Genomic DNA, 22,839 nt, shown 5'->3' with positions numbered 1-22,839 from the left:
ATTCGTTTCCCCAACTGTAAAAGGGGATAATACTCCCCACACTTGTAGTGAAGATCAAATGAGTTAATATTTGTAAAGTCTGGTAGCTGCCAGATCTCCAGCCGAGTCCAAGCCACCACTACAGCCACAGCCTCTCCTGCTGCTCCTTGTTTTCCTTCCCTCCCTCCCATAGTCTCCAGTCCTGGCCTTCTTGTGCCATCACTTACCTCATCCGTGCTGCTCTTCTCAGTTTGATGGTATGGAACTGAAAACTGAGGAACCTCCCATGATATTGAAGGCTTAGTTTTTTGTACTGAGTGGAGTCCAACCTGCTAGACAGAAATTTATGGGGAAAGGACTCACTCTGAATGATAAAGATGGGGGAAATCTCAAGATAACAGTAGAATGACTGTTAATGAGGGGATCAGCAGATGCTTTGCCTGAGGAACCTGTAGCTAGAATTGCTTTCTCAGAAGACATGATGGAAGAACAGCTAGCTAGCATCTGCTATGGAATTGCCACATGGATTGACAAATCTTGGCAACATTTGTTACATGAATGCTACAGTTCAATGTATCGGCTCTGTGCCAGAACTTAAAGATGGGGGGGGGGAGTAAGAGGTGAAAAATTGGAACAAGAGGTTTGGCAATTGTTAATGCTGTAAAGTTACCCATGTATATATCCTGTAAATAAAAGGCTATTAAATAAAAAATAAAAATAAAAAAAAACTTTAAGAACATGAAAAAAAAAATAAAAAGAACTTAAAGATGCTCTTAAGATGAATGAAGGTCTCTTCGAGCTTCAAGGGAAATGGCACCCGCACACTATATCACTGCAGCCCTTAGAGATTTGTTTGGTTTCATGGACAAAACTTCCTTCAGTATCTCACCTATTAATTCTACTGCAGTTTTTTGTATATGGCTTTCCCACAGTTTGCAGAGAAAAGTGATTAAGGACAATATTTTCAACAAGATAATAGTGAATGTTGGGTACAAATGATGCACATGCTACAACAAAAACTGGAAGCTTTAGAAGGTGATTCTGTTATGAGACAGAAAATGCATCATCATATGCAGCAACCCAAGCACTTTCTATTTTTTAATTGTATTAAGTTTATTTATTTTTAATATACATTGATTTTTATGAATCATGTTGGGAAAGAAAAATCAGAGCAAAAGGAACACACCATAGGAGAGATAAAAAAAAAAGAAAGAAAACAGAAAAAAGAAGTGAACATAGCATGTGTTGATTTACAGTCTCCTTAGATCTTTTTTTCTGGATACATATGGCATTTTCTGTGCAAAGCCTATTGGGATTGCTGCAGATCACTGAACAGCTGAGAAGAACAAAGGCTTTCATACTTCATCATCTCACATTCTTGCTGTTATTGTGTACAATGTATTCCTGGTTCTGCTTGTTTTACTCACCATCAGTTCATGTAAATCTTTCCAGACCATTCTATAATTGGCCAAGCTCCTTCTAAAAAGAAAAAGTTTAATCAATAAGTTCTTTGGTGTTGAATTTGAAACCACCATGAAATGTACAAAGGCTAAAGAAGAGGAAGCCAACAAAGGGAAGGAAAACCAGCCCCAGCTCAGTTGTTTTATCAATCAAGAAGTCAAGTATCTATTTATAAAACTTAAATTGAGATTTCAGGAAGAAATTTCCAAATGGTCTCCAACATTGCAGAGAAATGTGTTGTATATAAAATCTTCCAAGGTTAGCAGACTACCTGCTTACCTTTCTATTCTGATGGTTTGAGTTTTCCCCCCTGAGGCAATTGGGGTTAAGTGACTTATCACACAGCTAGGAAGTGTTAAGTGTGCAGCCAAATTTGAACCCAGGTCCTCCTGACTTCAGGACTGGTGCTCTATCCACTGTACCAACTAGCTGCTCTGGTTTATATATATATATATATATATATATATATATATGTTTTACAAAGAGAAGGAATCTGTGAATGCCAAAATTCTTAAGGATGATAAATTTCCTCTTGTGTTGGATGAACTCTATACACCAGAACTTCAAAAAAAAAAAAATAGTTTCCTTTCTGTCAAAATTCAAGGATCTAGAAGACAAAAAAAAAAAAAAAAAAAAAATCAACAACCAAAGACATTTAGTAAAAGTGGTAGTGCAGAGAAAAATTAAATATGCACCATTTTCTTTTCCTGATGATATTGGCTGTAATATTTGGTCATTATGACTTACAAGCAGTGCTAACACATCAGGGAAGATCTAGTTCATCAGGTCATTATGTATCATGGATGAGAAGGAAATAAGATGAATGGATTAAGTTTGATGATAAGGTCAGCATTGTTACCCCCAAAAGATATCTTGCGGTAATCTGGTTGTGAAGATTGACACATAGCTTATGTTCTATTATATGGGTCTTGCAGAGTTGAAATAATTGAAGAAGAAACTTCATAATAATCTTCATCTTAGCTACCTCTGACTAGATATGGAATAAATGTTGTTCATTGATCATTTCTAAACCCCAGAACTTTAATAAAAATTTTAGGTGGTTCTACATGGGGAAACCAGGGAGCCAAGAAGGAAACCAAGCTTGAAATTTGTTCCATATATTATCAAACAAAACTAAAAACAGAATACAAAGAAAAGAGAGTTTATTTTTGGACTCTGCTTTGGACTCTTTTATATGAAAATAGCAAGCAGAAAGACTTTTTTTTTAAGTTATTTCTTGTGTAATTTTTTTAAAATTCTAAATGGAAATGCCTTTCAACTACTACATTCTGTCCTAATGTTTAATTTCTCTTCCTGCCTTTTCCAAGCCAAGATTCAGCAATGAGATACATATTGCACATATATCATCCCATCATTTATTGTTGTTATTGTATGGTTCAGACCACCATTCAATAGCAGGCCATCCTTTTGCCTTATTTAGCAAAGTTTTGCCAGAAGGTGAAAGGGACAATATTGAACTTGTCATGTAACTCAGTACTGCTGTCTATAGTCCATGGAAACATGGCTACAATCACATTTTTGTCCAGCCTGACCTGCTGACTCAGTCTGTTCTGATGCTGGTATTTCATGACTTCAAAATAAATTGTGATCAATAACAGCAAAAACAAACAAACAAAAGAAAATACTGTGCACCACAGTGCCTAGCAAATAGTATGTGCTTAATAAACACATATTTTCACTTTTAAACAAGTAAAACTTTAAGATTTTTCCTTATCTAAAATCTAAATTTGCTTCTATAACAGTCAAAATTTGATGTTTCACTTCAGTTTTCTGACATTATGCTCTATTGGAACTGATTTGGTTCATCTCATTGTTGAAGAGGGCCACGTCCATCAGAATTGATCATCATATGGTATTGTTGTTGAAGTATATAATGATCTTTTGGTCCTGCTCATTTCACTCAGCATTAGTTCATGTAAGTCTCTCCAGGCCTTTCTGAAATCCTCCTGCTGGTCATTTCTTACAGAACAATAATATTCCATAATAGTCATATACCACAATTTATTCAGCCATTCTCCAACTGATGGGCATCCACTCAGTTTCAAATTTCTGGCCATTACAAAGAGGGCTGCCACATTCTTGCACATACAGGTCCCTTTCCCTTCTTTAAAATCTCTTTGGGATATATTTGCTGGGTCAAAGGGTATGCACAGTTTGATTGCTTTTTGAGCATAGTTCCAAATTGCTCTCCAGAATGGCTGGATGTATTCACAATTCCACCAGTTTTCCCACATCCCCTCCAGCATTCCACATTATCTTTCCCTTTCATTCTAGCCAATCCGACAGGTATGTAGTGGTATCTCAGAGTTGTCTTAATTTTAAATGCACATTTCTTTATGAATCATTTTGGGACAGAAAAATCAGAACAAAAAGAGAAAACCACAAGAAGAAAAAGGAAAAAAAGTGAAATGTGTTGATTTTCATTCATGCTCCATAGTTCTCTCTCTGAATGCAGGTGGCTTTTATCATCCAAAGTTTATTGGAATTATCTTGGATCACTGAACTGCTGAGAAGAACCAAGTCTTTTACAAAAGATGATTGTACAATCTTATTGTTACTGTGTATAGTGTACTCCTCATTCTACTTATATCACTCAGCATCAGTTCATGTAAATTTTTCTAGGCTTTTCTAAAACCAGCTTATTCATCATTTTTTTTAGAAAAATAATATTACATTACTCTGATATACCATAACTTATTCAACCATTCCTCAATTGATGAGCATCTACTCATTTTTTAATTCTTTGACACCACAAAAAGCTGCTACAAACATTTTTGCACATGTGGTCCTTTTCCCTCCTTAACTATTTCTTTGGGATATAGATTCAGTAATGGCACTGCTGGGTCACAGTTTTATAGCCCTTTGGATATAGTTCCAAATTGCTTTCCAGAATGATTGGCTACAGTTTTAATTCTTTGGGAATTGCCAAGTTCTATGTGGAATGACTAAACAGCATCAGTGGAAAGATATTTGTATTAAGAAGGTAGATTTTTATGTCAGGGGTGTAGGAGAGCTATGACCCCAATCTGAATTCAAAGACTCTTAAGGCAAAAAGCAAAAAAGAATTTATTACAATCTCAAGAGAAAGGACAATTCCCAATAGACAAGGTATCAGAGGAATGCAATGCACAAATTGCAAAATACAAGATTATATAGACCTTAAGGCAGAAGCAACTTTCCCTTCCCCACCACCTCTCTCTATCCTTGAACTTTTTCTCCCATTGACTGGGGGAGTCCAGGCTTCTATTCTAAAATGGTAAATCTATCCCAGAAACAAAAGAATACTAGTAAAAATAAGCTCTTTACCCATTAAGTACTTAAATTCTAATTAAGAGATGGGGAACAGGAGAAGAAATGTTCATCCAAGACAGTGAAATATCTGCTGCTTTTTAGCTATAGCTCAGCTTGTTATCGCAAAGTCTCAATTTGGACATAGTCCAAGTCAGTCACAATTAGGACATAGGTGGAAGCCACATCTTTGAGAGGTCTTTGTAAAGGGCTAAAACTCTGAAAAAGGTGTGCTTGAATCAGACAACTGAGGACTTAAGGCTAATTACCTATTCGATATGAGACAATGATTCTATTAACATGTGTTTGGGGAAATGACTTTTGTTAAGATAATCATAAACAAGGATTAGAGAGTGGGGTGACAGAGGCCAGCAGTTTGTCTCCTTCACTTCTCCTCTTAAAGATCAAAGACTTTAATTTATCCTGACTCTGGCTGATTCTAAGGCCTCCAGGAAGCTAGTCTGGACAAGTCTTCATTCAGTTTATCCCATTCTTATATTCCCTCCTCTTTATTCATTAACCTTTGAAGACCTCTCACACATTCTTGATACATTTATTCAACTGTCTTGTTCTCAGTTTCCAATCCCTCTAGATCTGATTTGTCCTTTTTCTCTACTGGGATCCTTGTCTAACTGGACTTCCCTCTCCATATTGTTCAGTCTTGGTCCCTCCCTTAAAAGTAATCCAGTCAGAAATTCAAGTTATGTCAAGCTCCTGGGACTCATTCTCTGTGGAAATTCCAGTCATGTCCTTGGGGTTAAATTTTCCCTATTAAACTTCCTTGTGGATCATTCCATGGCTGCTACTTTCTTTTGGATCAGTCCACCCCAACATTCTGCTTTGTAGTATCTTTTCCCTTCCCCCATACCACGTGGTGTCTCCCCTAAATCTATTATGCTTCCCAACTCCACTTCTCCTCCTTATAGGTAACTAACTCTTTTAGGGCACTAAGTCCCTTTAAGGATTTACCCTCCCAGCTAAGGGCATGTCCCAATCTCTTGAAGTAGTCCCTTTCTACTGGGAAATTCTACTGAGAAACTTGTCCTTCATATGCTCTCCCAACTCTATTTTGTAACTCTTTATTTTGTCATGTATCTTTCGCCAAAGACAATGGCCATTGTGAATTCTTTACATGACTGAACTCCAAGTTCTGGTACCTGCAATCATTCGGTGACAAGCCCCACATCATAAATCACATCAGTAAAGTCTGAAATGGGACATGGGCTAATTTTCTGTTGCCTTTGGCAATTTCTTTCACTACCTGTCCATTATCATCAATTTTCACATGGCAAAATTTTAATTTCCCACAAATTCTACCTTCTTCAGCCAACAATTAGTCTAATACCAATCGATGCTAGAGTACTGTTTCTCTAGTCTGAGTAATCTGGTCTGCTAACAAATCTAGTGCCTTTGTCATCTGGTCAGTAATTATTTCAATCATTGCCTGGAGTCTAATGAACTTATTCAGCACACAAATTGGGGTTCTGTGCCCCCAACTCCTATCTGGGGCCACTTATCACCTCAACCATTTGTGTCCCCAGTAAGTAGAGAAAGAAACTCTTCACAAAAAAAGATACCTATCAGGAAAGTCAACAACAATGGAAATGCTAAAAGAAATACAGACATATGCATCTAGCAACAGATTAAATGACTAGGCCAAATACTCACCTATTTATTTTATAATGACCACATATTTTCAGATAGGAAACTGCAAAATCTTGCATACTTGAATTGTGCTCATAGCTTTTACTGAATACTTGTTCTGATTATAGAAATTTGAAATAAGAGGAAAAAGCAGGGACGTGTTATAATAGCATCAAAACTGATCCTTCAGGTCTCAGTCTGAGAGCACATACATAATAGAATAAAGCATTCTTAGCTAATTATATGTAATAACAATTCCACCTTAAAGCAAGACTCAGGAATAATTAGGTGCATTCTTATTCAAAGGAACTCTAATGGGAAACTGAGTCAGAAAGATACCACCTTAAACAGAGAACAAGATTGTCCTCCCAACTCTTGCCCAGATACTAACCTCCACCTGTAACAATTCAGGATCACATTCCTCTGAGAAGCTTGTGGCATACTCCTTTCAGATGGAGTATTACTGGCTTAATGATCCATCTGACAATCATATTTGTATTCAAAACTCCAAATAATATCAGCTAAAGTCCTAAGAGATTTTATCTCAAATACTGTTTCATTAATCAAAGCTTCAGGTGAATTTAGCTCTCAAGGATCACATATCCTAAATAAGTATTGACAATATCTATTTACATTGATAACAATAAAAGATTCATCCTAGAAAGTTCATAGCTTATCTTCACAATTTTAGCACACACTAGTTAATGGTAATTATTTCATACAATTTCAGAATCAGAATTCCAATTTAAACAACACAGACCCAAAATTTAAGGTGACAAAAAACTGCCCTTTCAAGTTCATCAGGAGGGCTTTAAAAAAATGGTGAAATTTAGGATACTGAGGGGAAAAGTAAGAGAAATTTGGATCTAGGTGTCCAGCTGCAGCTGTGTGGCCCAATGACTAGCCCACCTACTATGCCAGAAATGGGGGGCATGACAAAGATATTGGGGCATCAGGGCAAACTCCAGGAGAATCCAGACTAGCCAGGGATACCAGCCTACCCAGGACAAATTCCACAAGCCTCTTTCAGGGAGAGATACATGGAAAATCTCAGAGAAAGGGTTTTTTTTTTTTTTCATTTTGCAGTTTTTTTTCCCTGTAAGCCTCAACTTCAGAACCTCAGAAGGCTTTTAGTCATGTAAATTAAGCATACTTAAAAATTCAATAGACTAAGTTGAGTTAGCTGGCTAAGAGATAGTACCAAAGAATTTAAAACTTAGTTTCAAAAAACGCAGAATCTGCTAAAAATGTTTTAGCAATTCTGTAACTTTATTTCTGCAGACCCAAATTGGCCAGTTTTGGGTCCACAAAAATATGCAGATTATGTAGACCCTAACACAGAATCCCATCCCCATCTTTTCTCCCATTGTCTGGGGGAGTCCAGGCTTATACTCTAAACTTAGAAATCTATCTAGAAACAAAAGAATACTATTAAATAACAAACTCTTTATTCATCAAGTACTAATTAAGTACTTGCTAATTAATTAAATGCTAATTAAGAGGAGAGGGGAACAAGAGGGGAAATGTTCATCCAAGAAAATTCCTGCAGCTTTTTAATTATAGCTTAACTAGTTATTACAAAGTCTCAAGTCACAATTAGAGCACAGGTCGAAGTCACATTCTTATGAGTGGTCTTCACTCAGTTTATCTCATTCACAGGGAACAACTTGAGGTTGTTGGAAATTCTATAAAATTTCCCAAGTCATTCATTCTTCTTTGATTTAAGCCCAATTCTGGATTTAACATAATGTCCTTCTTCAGGACCTGTTCAAGATATAAAAATAGATAGATAGATAGATAGATAGATAGAGGTATATCTAGCTAGTTACCAACAACAACAAAAATCTACCCATAGATAACCTATAGATCTAGACAAGCATTGTTGTCGTTTCATTTTTCAATTGTGTCTGACTATTTGTGACCCCATTTGGAGTAGTTTGCCACTTCCTTCTCCAGCTTCTCCAGTACAAATGAGGAAACTGAGGAAGCCATAGTTAATTGATTGCCCAGGATCACACAGCTAGTAAGTATCTGAGGCCAGATTTGAATTCATATAGATGAGTCCTTTGACTCAAGGATTGATGATCTATCCACTGTGTCATTTAGCCTATCTATTTAAAACAAACAAATAGATAGAAATGTAAGTGTAGGTGTATATAGATGGATCAACTCAATCATGAGACTACCAGCTAATCTAGTTGTTTTTTTTAAGGCCTCTCTCTCCTGTTCCAGAAGTCAGTTGAGCTCAAGCTATTTTTGAAGTGGTAAAATAGGCAACAGAAGTGGTTATATGAAATAGATTCAGGAGAGCAATAGATTGCAAAATAATATTACATAAAAATAATATAATAGAGATTCACACATGAAGAAATTATGTCATAGGTTAGCAAGATATAGATTAGGATGACTGGAGATGGCCTGAAGCAGTGTGAAACTTTGACCCTTTTAAGTTCTTTCCCAGGTTTTAGTTTGTTGAAGGCAATACACATTGAGTGATTAAGATTAGACAATAAATGAGTCACAGAATGACTTCTTTTATAATCTGAGAGGGGAAGACTACTGGCAGCCTTTAGGATCCAAACTCATCAGTCCAACCTAAGCCTAAAAAGGGCTGGGTCCTTGATCCAGTCAGGCTTGGTCTGAGATCTATTGTTGACCAATCAATAAGAGAATTAAGAAAGAAATATAGCCTATAACCCCCAAGATACCTTGAGAAGTTGCAATAATCCAAATTTGTATTAGGTTGGGCAGAGTAGCTGCAGGAAAGGCTTGGACATCCTTGGTCCAGTGGCAAGATATCGATAAGGATGACTGGAGATAGATCACATACACTTGGCCAGTGCTTTAACATCCACAAAATACTTTTGTCATAACAACATGAATTAAGTAGCAGATGTATTATTGTGTGTGCTAATCATTCTAGTTTCTTATCTCAGAAAGTTATACAAAATAACCTCCACTGAATTCCATTAGTTAGATAGTTCAATGAATAGTGTCAGACTGATGAGATTCAAGAAGTCAAGAATGCATAGTCTTTGTGATGAATTAATGGACTCAAATTTTTCTCCCAGTTTACAGAAGTAGCTTATTGTGACATTTAGTAAACGGACAAAATTCCTTAAGAAACCCACCATTTACAAGAGGAAAGAAGCCATGAGGTGACAAAGTTCCCTAGCAGAACTCACAGTTAACTAAGGGAAGGGGAATACTTGTATAGTTATAGACTCAAAGCAAGCGTGCTAAATATATTAGTTTTGGGGTTTTTTTTGTCTGAGAAAGTTATACAAAATAACCTTTATTGAATTCTATAGCTTGGTCTCTTGACTGAATATAATCAAGTAATATCAATACAAATCAGGTAAGATCAAGATAATCCTGTTAGTGTCCCCCTGCCCCTAAACACTAGGTTGCGAGCAGGGACATGATCTTTTCCTGGGATCTTATTTCCTCCATCAGGATCTGAAATCAAGAAAACTCATTTTCCTGAATTCAAATCTGACCTCAGATACTTATTAGTTGTATAATATCACTTAGCTCAGTTTATCTCACTTTTCTCAACTATAAAATGAGCTGGAGAAGAAAATGGCAAACCACTTCAATATCTTTGCCAAAAAACAAAGCAAAACAAAACAAAATGGTGTCACCAAGCATCTGAAAAACAATCGAATAACAATTACTTTAAGCATCTACTAGTCTTGGCCCAGTCCAAATCTTTGTTTATCAATAGCTAAAATAAAGATGCCATTTTAAATTGGTTAGTTTGCAAATGCACTAGGGCTGGAGTGATCACATTATTTAACCATACTTTTAGTTCAGACTAGGAAAAATTGCCTTTTGAACTAGACTGAGAAATGGGGTTTGACAAAATGGAGACGCCAGTCTGAAACCACACCTTTTTTTAGGTCCCCCTTGAAAATTTGGTGTTCTTATGTGGGGAATCTAGTCTCCCTTAGCTTTATGCCCATCTTGTCAAGGTAAGCTCCCCATTCTTTTTTTCCTTCTATTCTATAGCTAGGATACCCAAAGCACCTAGGAATGCTTGTTTGGGTCATCAGGAACTCCAAACTCATCAAACTTTCCTTGACTGGGGGACACAATCTTGGGAATTCTTGCAATTCTCAGCATAATTCTCTCCTGACTAGGGAATCTTTGTTACCTTTTCACCCTCCCTGGAATGCTGGAGGAGGTAAGGTACTATAGGAATAGAAATTTTATGACTTGTGGCAAAGATGGGACAGTCCTTTCCATGTCATTTTGTTTATATCTTCATCTCTGTGAAGAATGTCTATGCCATGTCTATATCATGTTTGTTCTGTGAGCTAGATTCTGCAAACAAGAAAAAAAACTTTTACATTGTAATTTGAACACTGAGAAAGATTTAACAACATCTTTAATTCCCACATTAAAAAGGGAAAAATGTCTGGCTTCTTTTTCTTCCTGTAGACCCCAATTTTGACCAAACTAGGGGATACAGAAATAAAGTTAGTTAATTTTAAATTCTAGAACCACTAAAGTAACATTTTACCAGATGCTCAAGGTTTTATGAATAAGGATTAAGGTATTTCACAATTAGTTATTTTAAGACTACAGGAAAATTCCTGAAACAATGGGGTTAATCCCAAGAATTTACCCCATTCTGAAACATGATTAAGTTTTCAGGGACCATTCCATAGAGTTATTTTGAGTAAAAACAAAGATTAAATTACATAGAATATTTTAAAAGGTTATAGAGGCAAGTGACAAGACTGACTGTTTTGTTGGGCAGTGAAAAAAAGTTAGTTGGCAGAATGCTCAGAAATGAAGAGAGTGGAAAAAAAAAGATAAATTGCAACTTTTTGCTACCATTTCCTTGACTCTTATCTTGACTGAGTCCCCTTTTACTCCATTGGGAAAGAAAAAAAAAAGGTTCACTTTATATAAAGGCTAAAGTAGCTGTTCAAAAGAGAAAGCATACCAGAAGGTAATAAGGGACCCTCTCTACAATCCTTATCACTCAGCATCCTCTACTCCCAAGTCCCAAGTGCATCTCATTTCTGGGGATTGCTAACAAGATCATTAAAGCCCATATCCCTCTGTCAACCCCCTCTCATTTCAGATGAAGGTGGGGTGGGGAATCCATACACCTTGCTCAAATATCTCCCAAACCCAGCTTGGAGAGTGGAGGGACAGTGGAGGTCAGTCCCCATGGTCAGCATTCCCTGAACTCTGGCACCTGAAACTAACATCAAAGAGAGATTCTGGCACTAGCCGCCCTAACCTTCAATAGGTTTTGTCCAGAAACTGCCTGGAAAGAATCCAGATGTCCCTGGCAGCACCTAACTTGGCAATGTGAGTTGGGAGAACCAATCAGCCTCTGTATTTGGTAAACTCACCATTCTGTTTCAGTAGCAGAAATATATTAGCTACGTGATTTATGGGAAATTAGTTGATCTCTGCCCAGTTTTTTAATGTGTAAAGAGAAAAAATAATTGTTGTGAAGACCACATAATTGCAAAGTGCTTAGCACAAAAACATCAACAACGCAGTCCATGAAAGCACTAAGAATAGTTGGGGTAGGCAGGTAGGAACAGCAAGCAAAGCCCCTTCTCTGGGGTCTGTCAATTCCCCTTAATTTATAAGCTTGACAATTTTCTTAACCATCAGTGTAAGCAAGGTCATCAGCCCAGAGATATGAGTTTATTTCTGATGTATAGCTCCCAAACAAGAAATGTGTTTACTAAGCATCTATAAGCTTGTTAATTATATAGAAATGATTTCTAATGACTGGCCTTTGTACCAGGATGCATTTAAACTATAGAAGAAAAATATGTAAAAGATGTTAAACAAAATCTCCTGTTTGTGAGTTTTGATAAACCTTTATTGCTTAATTTAATTTCCTGAGAATTAGAATATTGTATCTAGCCCTAAGTCGTGACAAGTAGAATTTGCTGTTTGAGATAAAATCTCAACCTGCGGGGAAGGAAAGAGAGAAGAGACCCAGTGAGACACTAGCAGGTTGCTCCCATAACTGATATTCTTTTGAGTTTTGAATTTGTATATGATTGTTTGATAGATTAGTCAGTAACCCATTTTGAAATGAAATTTGAAATGACATTGAAAGTCATGTTGCTGATGTGATGAGTGCATGAGTGCATGAGTGCATGTGTGCATGAGTGATCACATTATTTAACCATACTTTTTATTCAGACTTAGAAAAACTGCCTTTTGAGCTAGACTGAGAAATGGGGTTTGGCCAAATGGTGAATAGGATAAATTGCAGAGTAATACTGAATATTAAATGATAAAAGCAATATATTGATTTTCTTCATCATGTAACAGGAAATACTCCTAAAACTATAGTTCAATGAGCCCCTACCTTTGTGTCTACTTTGACTTTAGTCATATAAGAGGCACAGTAAATTCAAAGGAAAGGCATTTACTAAAATGACATAGAACAGTATCCTTGATATATCTGCCCTATTTATCTGGGGCTCACATTCCCAGCAATATACACAGACATGGTCAACTACCTTGTCAGCCATCTCAAAGACCATGCCTTTTTTTTTCAATGTATAGATGTTCTTCCACTATTTTAATATATATTTCAAACTATCTTGAATTTATTTTCTTTCCTTTTTTTAAATAGCTTTTTATTTACAAATTATATGCATGGGTAATTTTACAGCATTGACAATGGCCAAACCTTTTGTTCCAATTTTTCCCCTCCTTCCCCCCATCCTCTCCCCTAGATGGCAGGATGACCAGTAGATGTTAAATATATTAAAGTATAAATTAAATACACTTGGCAAGGGACTTCTAGAAAAATTCATCGATGTTTTCAGCATGGAAAAGTTGGACATTTGAGAGCTCATTGTAAATATGGAGACAGAGTGAGAAGAAACCTAAAATCCCATGTCCAAAATGCAAAGGAGGCTTTCACTGGGCCTGGGCAATGTAGATTGACCCAGAGAAACGAGAGGTGGAGCCCAGCTCCAAGGTATCAATCAAAAGATAGGTGGGGCATGATGGCAGCTGAGGTAACACCCAGAGAGTCTTTAGAAATTCAGGACTCTGATGTGATCAACCAACAGAAAAGCAATCAGGATTACAATTGGGGAGAATACAGGCTTTTTAACCCAACAGGGCCGTGTCCAGTGCAAACAGCTCCAATGTAATTGCCAGATGATGATGAGAAATCCCAAAAGTTGTAAATAGAAGGGAATTAGATAGGTTAACTGCTTGGAGAAGAGGGTTTGGTTGTATCTGGACAGGTATCAGATGGGTGCCAATAAGCCGTATTCACTTTGTCCGTCAGAGAGAAACAAAAAAAGAGAAAAACCTCAAAACAAAGGAGAAGATTTAAGAAACATTTAACACTGAAACATCATGGCTGACAATGAGACTGTTAAAAGAACTTTAAAATCTTCAGCTTTCAGTTCTTGAAAACCAGCAGGAATCATTGGATTCTTTGAGATGAAAAATTGTTGATGAGACTATCGCAGTACTTCAGAGCTTACAGGAATTATTGGATTCCTGGCACATGAACTAATGGACAATGTATTCCTTTTGGACATGTATAATTTCCTCATGTTGATTCATGTTATTTGTTACATTACTACTTACTTATATTGCTATGTGCTTATGTAATTTATGTAATTATGTGTAATGCCTCCCACATTGATGGATTTATGTATACCTGTTTCAAACGAGCCCCTTCAGAAACCTGCTAATCTGATTTGATTTCCCATTTCCTTTGGTGTTTTCATCTCCCTTCCTGAGATGTCAGGTAAGGTGTAACCACCTTTTTTTTTTTATGGTGTTTTCACTTCTTTTTTGAGTAGTCAGGGAAGGCGTGATCACCTTTTTTGGGGGGTTCTCACCTCTTTGAGAAGTCAGGGAGGTCATGACCACCTTATGTTCTAAATCAAAAGAAAGCGGCAATACACAATAAGTATACATGACCAAACCGTTATTTTGCTGTACAAAAAGAATCGGACTCTGAAATATTGTACAATTAGCCTGTGAGGGAAATCCAACATGCAGGCGGGCAAAAATATAGGGTTTGGGAATTCAATGTAATGCTTCTTAGTCATCTCCCAGAGTTATTTCCCCGGGTGTAGCTGGTTTAGTTCATTATTGCTCCACTGGAACTGGTTTGGTTCATCTCATTGCTGAAGAGGGGCAGGTCCATTAGAATTGATCATCATATAATATTGTTGTTGAAGTATATAATGATCTCCTGGCCCTGCTCGTTTCACTCAGCATCAGTTCATGTAAGTCTTTCCAAGCCTCTCTGTATTCATCCTGCGGTCATTTCTTACAGAACAATAATATTCCATAATATTCATTATACCACAATTTACCCAACCATTCTCCAATTGATGGGCATCCATTCATTTTCCAGCTTCTAGCCAGTACAAACAAAGCTGCCACAAATATTTTGGCACATACAGGTCCCTTTCCCTTCTTTATGATCTCTTTGGGATATAAGCCCAGTAGTAACACTGCTGGATCAAAGGGTATGCACAGTTTGATAACTTTTTGAGCATAGTTCCATATTGCTCTCCAGAATGGCTGGATGTATTCACAATTCCATCAACAATGTATTAGTGTTCCTGTTTTCTCACATCCCCTCCAATATTCCGCATTATCTTTCCCTCTCATTCTAGCCAGTCTGACAGATGTGTAGTGGTATCTCAGAGTTGTCTTAATTTGCATTTCTCTGATTAATAATGACTTGGAGCATCTTTTCATATGGCTAGAAATAGTTTCAATTTCTTTGTATGAGAATTGTCTGTTCATATCCTTTGACCATTTATCAATTGGAGAATGGCTTGATTTCTTATACATTAGAGTCAATTCTCTATATATTTTGGAAATGAGGCCTTTATCAGAACCTTTGATTGTAAAAATATTTTCCCAGTTTATTGCTTCCCTTCTAATCTTGTCTGCATTAGTTTTGTTTGAAAAACAAAAACTTTTCAATTTGATATAATCAAAATTTTCTATTTTGTGATCAGTAATGATCTCTAGTTCTTCTTTGATCATAAATGCCTTCCTCTTCCATAGGAAAGACCATGCCTTGATGGGATTTCCACCCTGTGGAGGTCTTATATTTTGATCTGCGATTGTTTTTCCAGGAGCCTTATTTCAGGAAAGGCCCAGAAACACTTCCCTCACCAGTTAGCACTAGGGAAATTCCTGATTTCCTTAAAAGTTAAACTGAATTATTACTGAGTTAAACTGCATTCTATAGGCTTTGTTGTTGTTCAATATGATCCCAATTAAGTCAGTGTAACCCCAATTAAGGGTTTTCTTTGCAAAAATATTGTTAGTAATTTTTCATTTCCTTCTCTAGCTCATTATTACAGATGAGGAAACTGAGGCAAACGGTATTATATGATTTGCCCTAACTCACACAACTAGTTTCTGAAGCCAGATTTTAATTTAATTCTTCCTGATTCAAGGCCAAATGCACTATCTATTGTGCCATTTACCTAGAGGCTGGGTAAAACTTTTCTTGATTGTTTTAGCTAGGTGCTAATGTCTCCTCTCTAAATAAATTCTGTAGAGTTAGTGTGTGTGTGTGTGTGTGTATTCTTTATCTCCAATGTGAGCTTAGCACCATAACTGGCAAAGAGTGGGCACTAAATAAATGTTTATTGACTGATTGAGTAAAATTTGTAGGCTATTTTAGTACTTTTCTTCCCCAAAGGCAGTCTGGTCCCTAGTCTTTGGGACTTACCCTTTTCCACCACTGTCTTTGGCCCTTATCCTTTTTTTAGCTTCCTTTTGTACATTATCTTTCCCAATTAGATTATAAACTCCTTGATCATTATATACTTCAACAACAATACTATATGATGACCAGTTCTGATGGACCTGGCCATCCTAAGCAATGAGATCAACCAAATCATTTCCAATGGAGCAGTAAAGAACTGAACCAGCTACACCCAGAGAAAGAACTCTGGGAGATGACTAAAAGCCATTACATTGAATTCCCAATCCCTATATTTATGCCCACCTGCATTTTTGATTTCCTTCACAAGCTAATTGTACAATATTTCAGAGGCTTATTCTTTTTGTACAGCAAAATAACGGTTTGGTCATGTATACTTATTGTGTATCTAATTTATATTTTAATATATTTAACATCTACTGGTCATCCTGCCATCTGGGGGAGAGGGTGGGGGGGAAAAATTGGAACAAGAGGTTTGGCAATTGTTAATGCTGTAAGGTTATCCATACATATAACCTGTAAATAAAAGGCTAATAAATTTAAAAAAATAAAATTTAAAAAAAAAGATTATAAACTCCTTGAGGGCAAAATCTCTTTTCTGTTTATATTTGTAAGCCTAGTTCTTGACACTGTAGTAACTAAATAAATGTTGATTGACTGATTGTAAATTATTTTAGGCCAGGTTGTTTGTTTTTTAATTTTGCATCCTCAATCCCTAGCACAAAGTCTGGAAGTTACTAAATCCTTATCTACTGATTGGAAAAAAAGTATTTTATTTCCAGTAAAAATAGTGAATCAATGAGTTGTTTTTGAGTTGAACTATGGTCCACTGTGATTGCAAGAGTTTTTTTTTTCCTTGCCACCCCCCCACCCCATCTGTAATTTATCATCTAGCATAGTGTTTGGCATTTATTAAATATATGCTCAATAAATATTTGTTAGCTGATTGATTATATTTGTGAAATATCTTTTTCTATCTTGAAATACACTACATCATTCTTCTCCTTATTCAGATAAAAACTGTTTCTACCATAATTAAAAACATCATTAAGGCAATTTGTCAAGGTCACATAGAATTCTAATCTTTTCTTCTAATTTGTTAAGCCATTCTACATTACATATATAATGAGATCAATTTAATGATTATTTTTCTCTTTCATTTTCCAAGTGCTAATGCTCAAAAATAGAAGAGGTCATGGTGACAAGGCTATTAGAAGGGAAAAATCAAGCAGATCTGTCTCAGAAATATAGATTTGGTCCACCTGAAGAGCTATAAAAGATAATCTCCTTTTTTGGAAGAAAAGGTAAACAAAGTAAAAAATCTTCTGCATGGATTTTTTTTTCACATGTAGGGACATAAGGAAAGAATCACAAACTCTAAAATTTATTTTCTTAATAAACAATAAAAATTGATATGGGTGCAGTTTTGGGAAAGATGTAGCAATAATCCTAAGGTTCCCTGGTCTTGGAAGTGATGTACTTATAAATGATAAATTTTTTCTCATAGGTTATCCCTGCCCCAGTTTACTCTATATGACCAGGATGCTAAGGCTATAAATATGGCTGGCTGTCAGAAAACAGTCTGTTGATCAGTGATAACAAGGGTTTCTGAGATTAGTGAGCAACAATAATGAGGTGCTAAAAATTGACACTGGGGCAGAAAAAAGTTGGGTGTTTCCCCATCACACCCCCACTTCTGCCCAGAGAATTGTGGGTATTGTACCTTGACACAAAGTCAGAACTGGACAATTCTTCAACTCCACCTCTAAGACATAATATTATCATATTAGTGACATGAAGCACTTGGGTTTTCAAACTTTTTCCTATAAATCTATCTTCTTGCCCATAGTTCTTTGCTAATTTCTTTTGGAATTTAGCCCACTTTAATTAGCATTATAATTATAATAAACTTTTCCCCTTGACTTGGAGATGACTCTGAGCCTGAAAATTCTTTTGAATCACCTCATGATACTGTTCTGAAACCCTGACCTTTTTGACGTCCCCCTTGAACCTCAACAATAAGACTTATAAAAATATTGTAATAGGCTGAGAAAAAATGGATAATTTTTTCCTACACCCAAGGAAAGAGTACCCATAATTTATGATATTCCAAATCCACCAAAATATCAATAATTTTTGCAGACCAGGTGAATGATAATGATGCTCATAACAACAATAACAGTAATAATTCACATATTATAGTACTTTAAGGTTGATAAAGTGCCTGACCTTCTCTAGCTCATTTTAACCTCACAACTACTTTCTAAGATTGTTGTTACTATTTTTCATCATTTCTCTGGTGAAATATTGAGGATTAGAGGGGTTGAGTGACTTGTCCCAGGTCACATAGCTGAGTGAGTATCTGAGGTGGGATAAAAACCCCTATTTTCTTTCTTTTTTAAAATTAAGTTAATTTTTTAATTAAATCTTTTTATTTACAAAACATATGCATGGGTAATTTTTCAACATTGACTCTTGCAAAGTCTTCTGTTCCAAATTATCCCCTCCTTCCTCTCACCCCCACCACTAGTTGGCAGGTAGTCTAATACATGTTAAATATGTTCAAATATATGTTAAGTCCAATATATGGATATATATACCTATAGTTATCTTGCTGCAGAAGAAAAACCAGATCAAGAAGTGAAAAAACTGGGGGGGGGGGAATAAAAGCAAACAACAACAGAAAGAGTGAAAATGCTATGTTGTGGTTCACACTCAGTTCCCATGGTCCTATCTCTGGGTGTAGATGATTCTCTTCTTCACTATACAATTGGAATTGGTTTGAATCATCTCATTTTTGAAGAGAGCTACATCTATCAGAATTGATAATCACATAATCTTTTTGTTGCCCTGTCTAATGATCTCCTGGTTCTGCTCATTTGACTTAGCATCAGTTCATGTAAATTTCTCCAATTCTCTCTGTGTTCATCCTGCTGGTCATTTCTTACAGAACAGTAATATTCCATAACATTCATATACCATAACTTATTCAATCATTCCCCAATTGATGAACATCCATTTAGTTTCCAGTTTCTTGCCATATGAAAAAGGCTACCACAAACATTTTTGCATGTGTGGGTTCCTTGCCCTCCTTTAAGATCTCTTTTGAATATAATCCCAGTAGAAAAACTGCTGGGTCAAAGGGTATGCACAGTTTGTTAACTTTTTGAGCATAGTTCCAAATTGTTCTCCAGAATGATTGGATCTGTTCTCAGTTCCACCAACAATGTATCAGTGTCCCAGTTTCCCACATCCCCTCCAACAATCATCATTATGTTTTCCTGTCATCTTAGCCAATCTGACAGGTGTGTAGTGGTATCTCAGAGTTGTCTTAATTTGCATTTCTCTGATCAATAGTGATTTGGAACACTCATATGAAACAAATAGTTTCAATTTCTTCGTCTGAAAATTGTCTGTTCATATCCTTTGACCATTTATCAGTTGGAGAATGGCTTGATTTCTTATACATTTGAGTCAGTTCTTTATATAGTTTGGAAATGAGGCCTTTATCAGAAACTTTGATTGAAAAAAATAAAACCCTTGCTTTCTTGATTTCAATTCTAACCCTCTTTATTATCCTAGGTTTAGGGTAAGTAAATTGCATTTGATTCCATTTCTTCGATCTACCTCTCAGGTTCAAATAGTTCAGATGTGAAATCTGCTATTTATAGCTCCGTGTAATTTAAATCAATGTAATGACAGAATCTGCAGCCAAATTTGACAAGTTAAAATACTAGGTTAAAATATGAGATTTGGTAAGATTAAATGCAAATTCTATATCTGGGTAGCAAAAAAATCAACTTCACAAATATATGTGAGAGACATAGTTATATAACACCTTTTCTGGACAAGATTTTGATGTCTTAGAGGACTACAAACTCAATGAGTCAATAATAAGATATAACAGCCAACAATGTGGTCTTGGGTTGCATGAAGAGGGGAAATAGCTCCCAAGAACAGGGAGAAGATAGTTCTTATTGTTGCTATTGGATCAGCTAAATAGCACCGTGATCTGAGCTGTGGACCTGAAGTCAAGAGGACCAGAGTTCAAATCAGGTCTCAGACACTTACTAGCTGTGTTACTCTAGGCAAGTCCATTAATTTTGTTTGCCTCAGTCTCCTCATCTATAAAATGAGCTGGAGAAGGAAAGAGAAAATCTCTCCATTATCTTTGCCATGAAAATCCCAAATGGAGTCATGAAGAACCAGATTCAATTGAAATAACTAAATTGCAATAAAGTTCCTATCATATTACATCAATTGAGTATCTGGTTCAGTTCTGAGGAGCACAATTTATTTATTTAATTTTTTAAGTACTTGATTGTATATTTGTTTATTTATTAATAATTATAACTTTTTATTGACAGAACCAATGCCAGGGTAATTTTTTACAACATTACCCCTTACACTCACTTATGTTTTCACTTTTTCCCTCCCTCCCTCAACCCCTTCCCACAGATGTCAAGCAATCCTATACATGTTAAATATGACATAGTATATCCTAGATACAATATATATGCTCAGAACTGAACAGTTCTCTTGTTGCACAGGGAGAATTTAATTCAGAAGGTAAAAATAACCAGGGAAGAAAAACAAAAATGCAAGCAGTTTATATTCATTTCCTAGTTTTCTTTCTTTGAGGGTAGCTGCTTCTGTCGATCCTTGATCAACTGGAACTGAGTTAGATCTTCTCTTTGTCGAAGAAATCCACTTCCATCAGAATACATCCTCATACAGTATTGTTGTTGAGGTTCTGCTCATTTTACTTAGCATCAGTTCATGTAAGTCTCTCCAAGCCTCTCTGTATTCATCCTGCTGGTCATTTCTTACAGAACAATAATATTCCATAATATTCATATACCACAATTTACCCAACCATTCTCCAATTGATGGACATCTACTCAGTTTCCAGTTGCTGGCCACTACAAAGAGGGCTGCCACAAACATTCGTGCACATACAGGTCCCTTTCCCTTCTTTATGATCTCTTTGGGATATAAGCCCAGTAGTAACACTGCTGGATCAAAGGGTATGCACAGTTTGATAATATTTTGGCATAATTCCAGATTGCTCTCCAGAATGGTTGGATTCATTCACATCTCCATCAACAATGCATCAGTGTGAGGAGCACAATTTAAGGAAGATATTGATAAGCTGGAGAATATTTAGAAAGATGCAACCTGGATGATGAAGGACCTTAAGTGTATTACATGTGAGGATGAGTAGCTTGAAGAAGACTCAGGGGAGAGGAAGACAGAATATGGTAACTTTTTTTTAACTATTTGAAGGGATGTCATATGGAATAGGGAACAGATTTGCTCCATTTTGTCCCACAGAACAAAACCAAGAGAACTATGCTGAAGTTGTGAAAAGACCAATTAGCATCAGGAAAAACTTGATAACAATTAGAGTTGCCTAAAGGGATGTGGCTATCTCAAAAAGGTTTCCCTTTTTGTAGTTCTTTAAGCAAAGGCTGGAAGACCATTTCTTGGGTATGCTATAGTGATGATTTCTTTTCGTTGGGAGTGGACTAAATGATCATGGAGATACCTTCTCACATTAGGTTAACAACATACAATGATTCTGTTATGTTTTGTAGGATATTGTCACTGTAATCCATAGCTCCAATTGTGGAATAAAAGGTAATGTCTTTCTAGGTAAAAGAATCTTAAGAATTCCTAATCAGATGAGAAAGGATTCTTGTGGGGGAACAGGAACCAAAGAAAAGAAGGCTTATTTAGTTCTAAATAAGACAGATCTTACTTACAAACAGAAAAATAGATCTAAATGCTGTTTTTGGCCATAGATTACAAAGCTTCATCTAATAAAAACCACATTAGCAGTGGAGAAAGGATGAACTTCCCAAATTCACATTCCTCCATGGACTCAACAGACCTGAACATGAGTGATTCTCTGGTTCAAACCTTCTCTATCTTTCTTTAGGTAAAAAAGCCCTACCAACTTGCTGTGGATTTGGGCTGTGGATCTGGACAAGGCACAAGAATATTTGCTCTCCGTGTTGACAAGATATTGGGAATAGATATCAATGAGGACCAGATCAACCAGCCAAAGCAGTCACCTAATGCCTTCAACATTTCTTCTAAGTCCAATGAACATGGATTATTTTTCAGGTGTCCTGCAAATCCCAAGTTAGTAGATAACAAAAATATCAACATTCTAATTTACTAGTGAATGAAAATACTTTTATGTTTCAAAGAGACTTAATTTTGTCAGTCTGGGCACTCCCTAGGCCCATGACTTAAGAGCCACTCTTCATGAGTTGCTGTGGCCAAAATTTGCTAAGAGCTTCTTTAACTTTTTCATGACCCCTTATCACACAAGAAGGTATAAAGTTATATTTTAAACAAGTCAAACACTTACTGATAACAAATCATAATTTCATGACCCCTTCATTCAGTTATTCCCAACCAACAGTTTAAAAAATTACTTATAACTCACAGTTAAAGAAGCTTTAGGCTCCGGAGGGGTGCTTCACCAATGAACACATGAATAGGATTCATGAGTCTAGTGAATATGAATGGGGGAGAAAAACAAAATTATATCTTTATTTTCACTAAACTTTGGTTTTTATTGTAATCCTACATATTTTGCTTTATGCATTTAAAAGTTTTATTCTAATAGGAATTTATCAAAATGCCAAAAGAGTCCATGACACAAAAACAATGAAGAACCCCTGCTTTAAATAGGTACATAGTCTGCCATTAGTCAA

The 22,839-nt window shown here is 36.2% G+C and overlaps 1 pseudogene; it reads left to right on the top strand.

Annotated features, from left to right (window-relative positions):
* Nucleotides 1-265: 265 nt before the first annotated feature.
* Nucleotides 266-22,298, top strand: LOC100921607 (annotated as a pseudogene).
* The last annotated feature ends 541 nt before the right edge of the window (nt 22,299-22,839 follow it).

Source organism: Sarcophilus harrisii, chromosome 3 (genome assembly GCF_902635505.1).
Source record: "Sarcophilus harrisii chromosome 3, mSarHar1.11, whole genome shotgun sequence".
In the NCBI taxonomy this organism is placed as follows: domain Eukaryota; kingdom Metazoa; phylum Chordata; class Mammalia; order Dasyuromorphia; family Dasyuridae; genus Sarcophilus; species Sarcophilus harrisii.
This window is presented reverse-complemented; position numbering and strand designations above follow the sequence as displayed.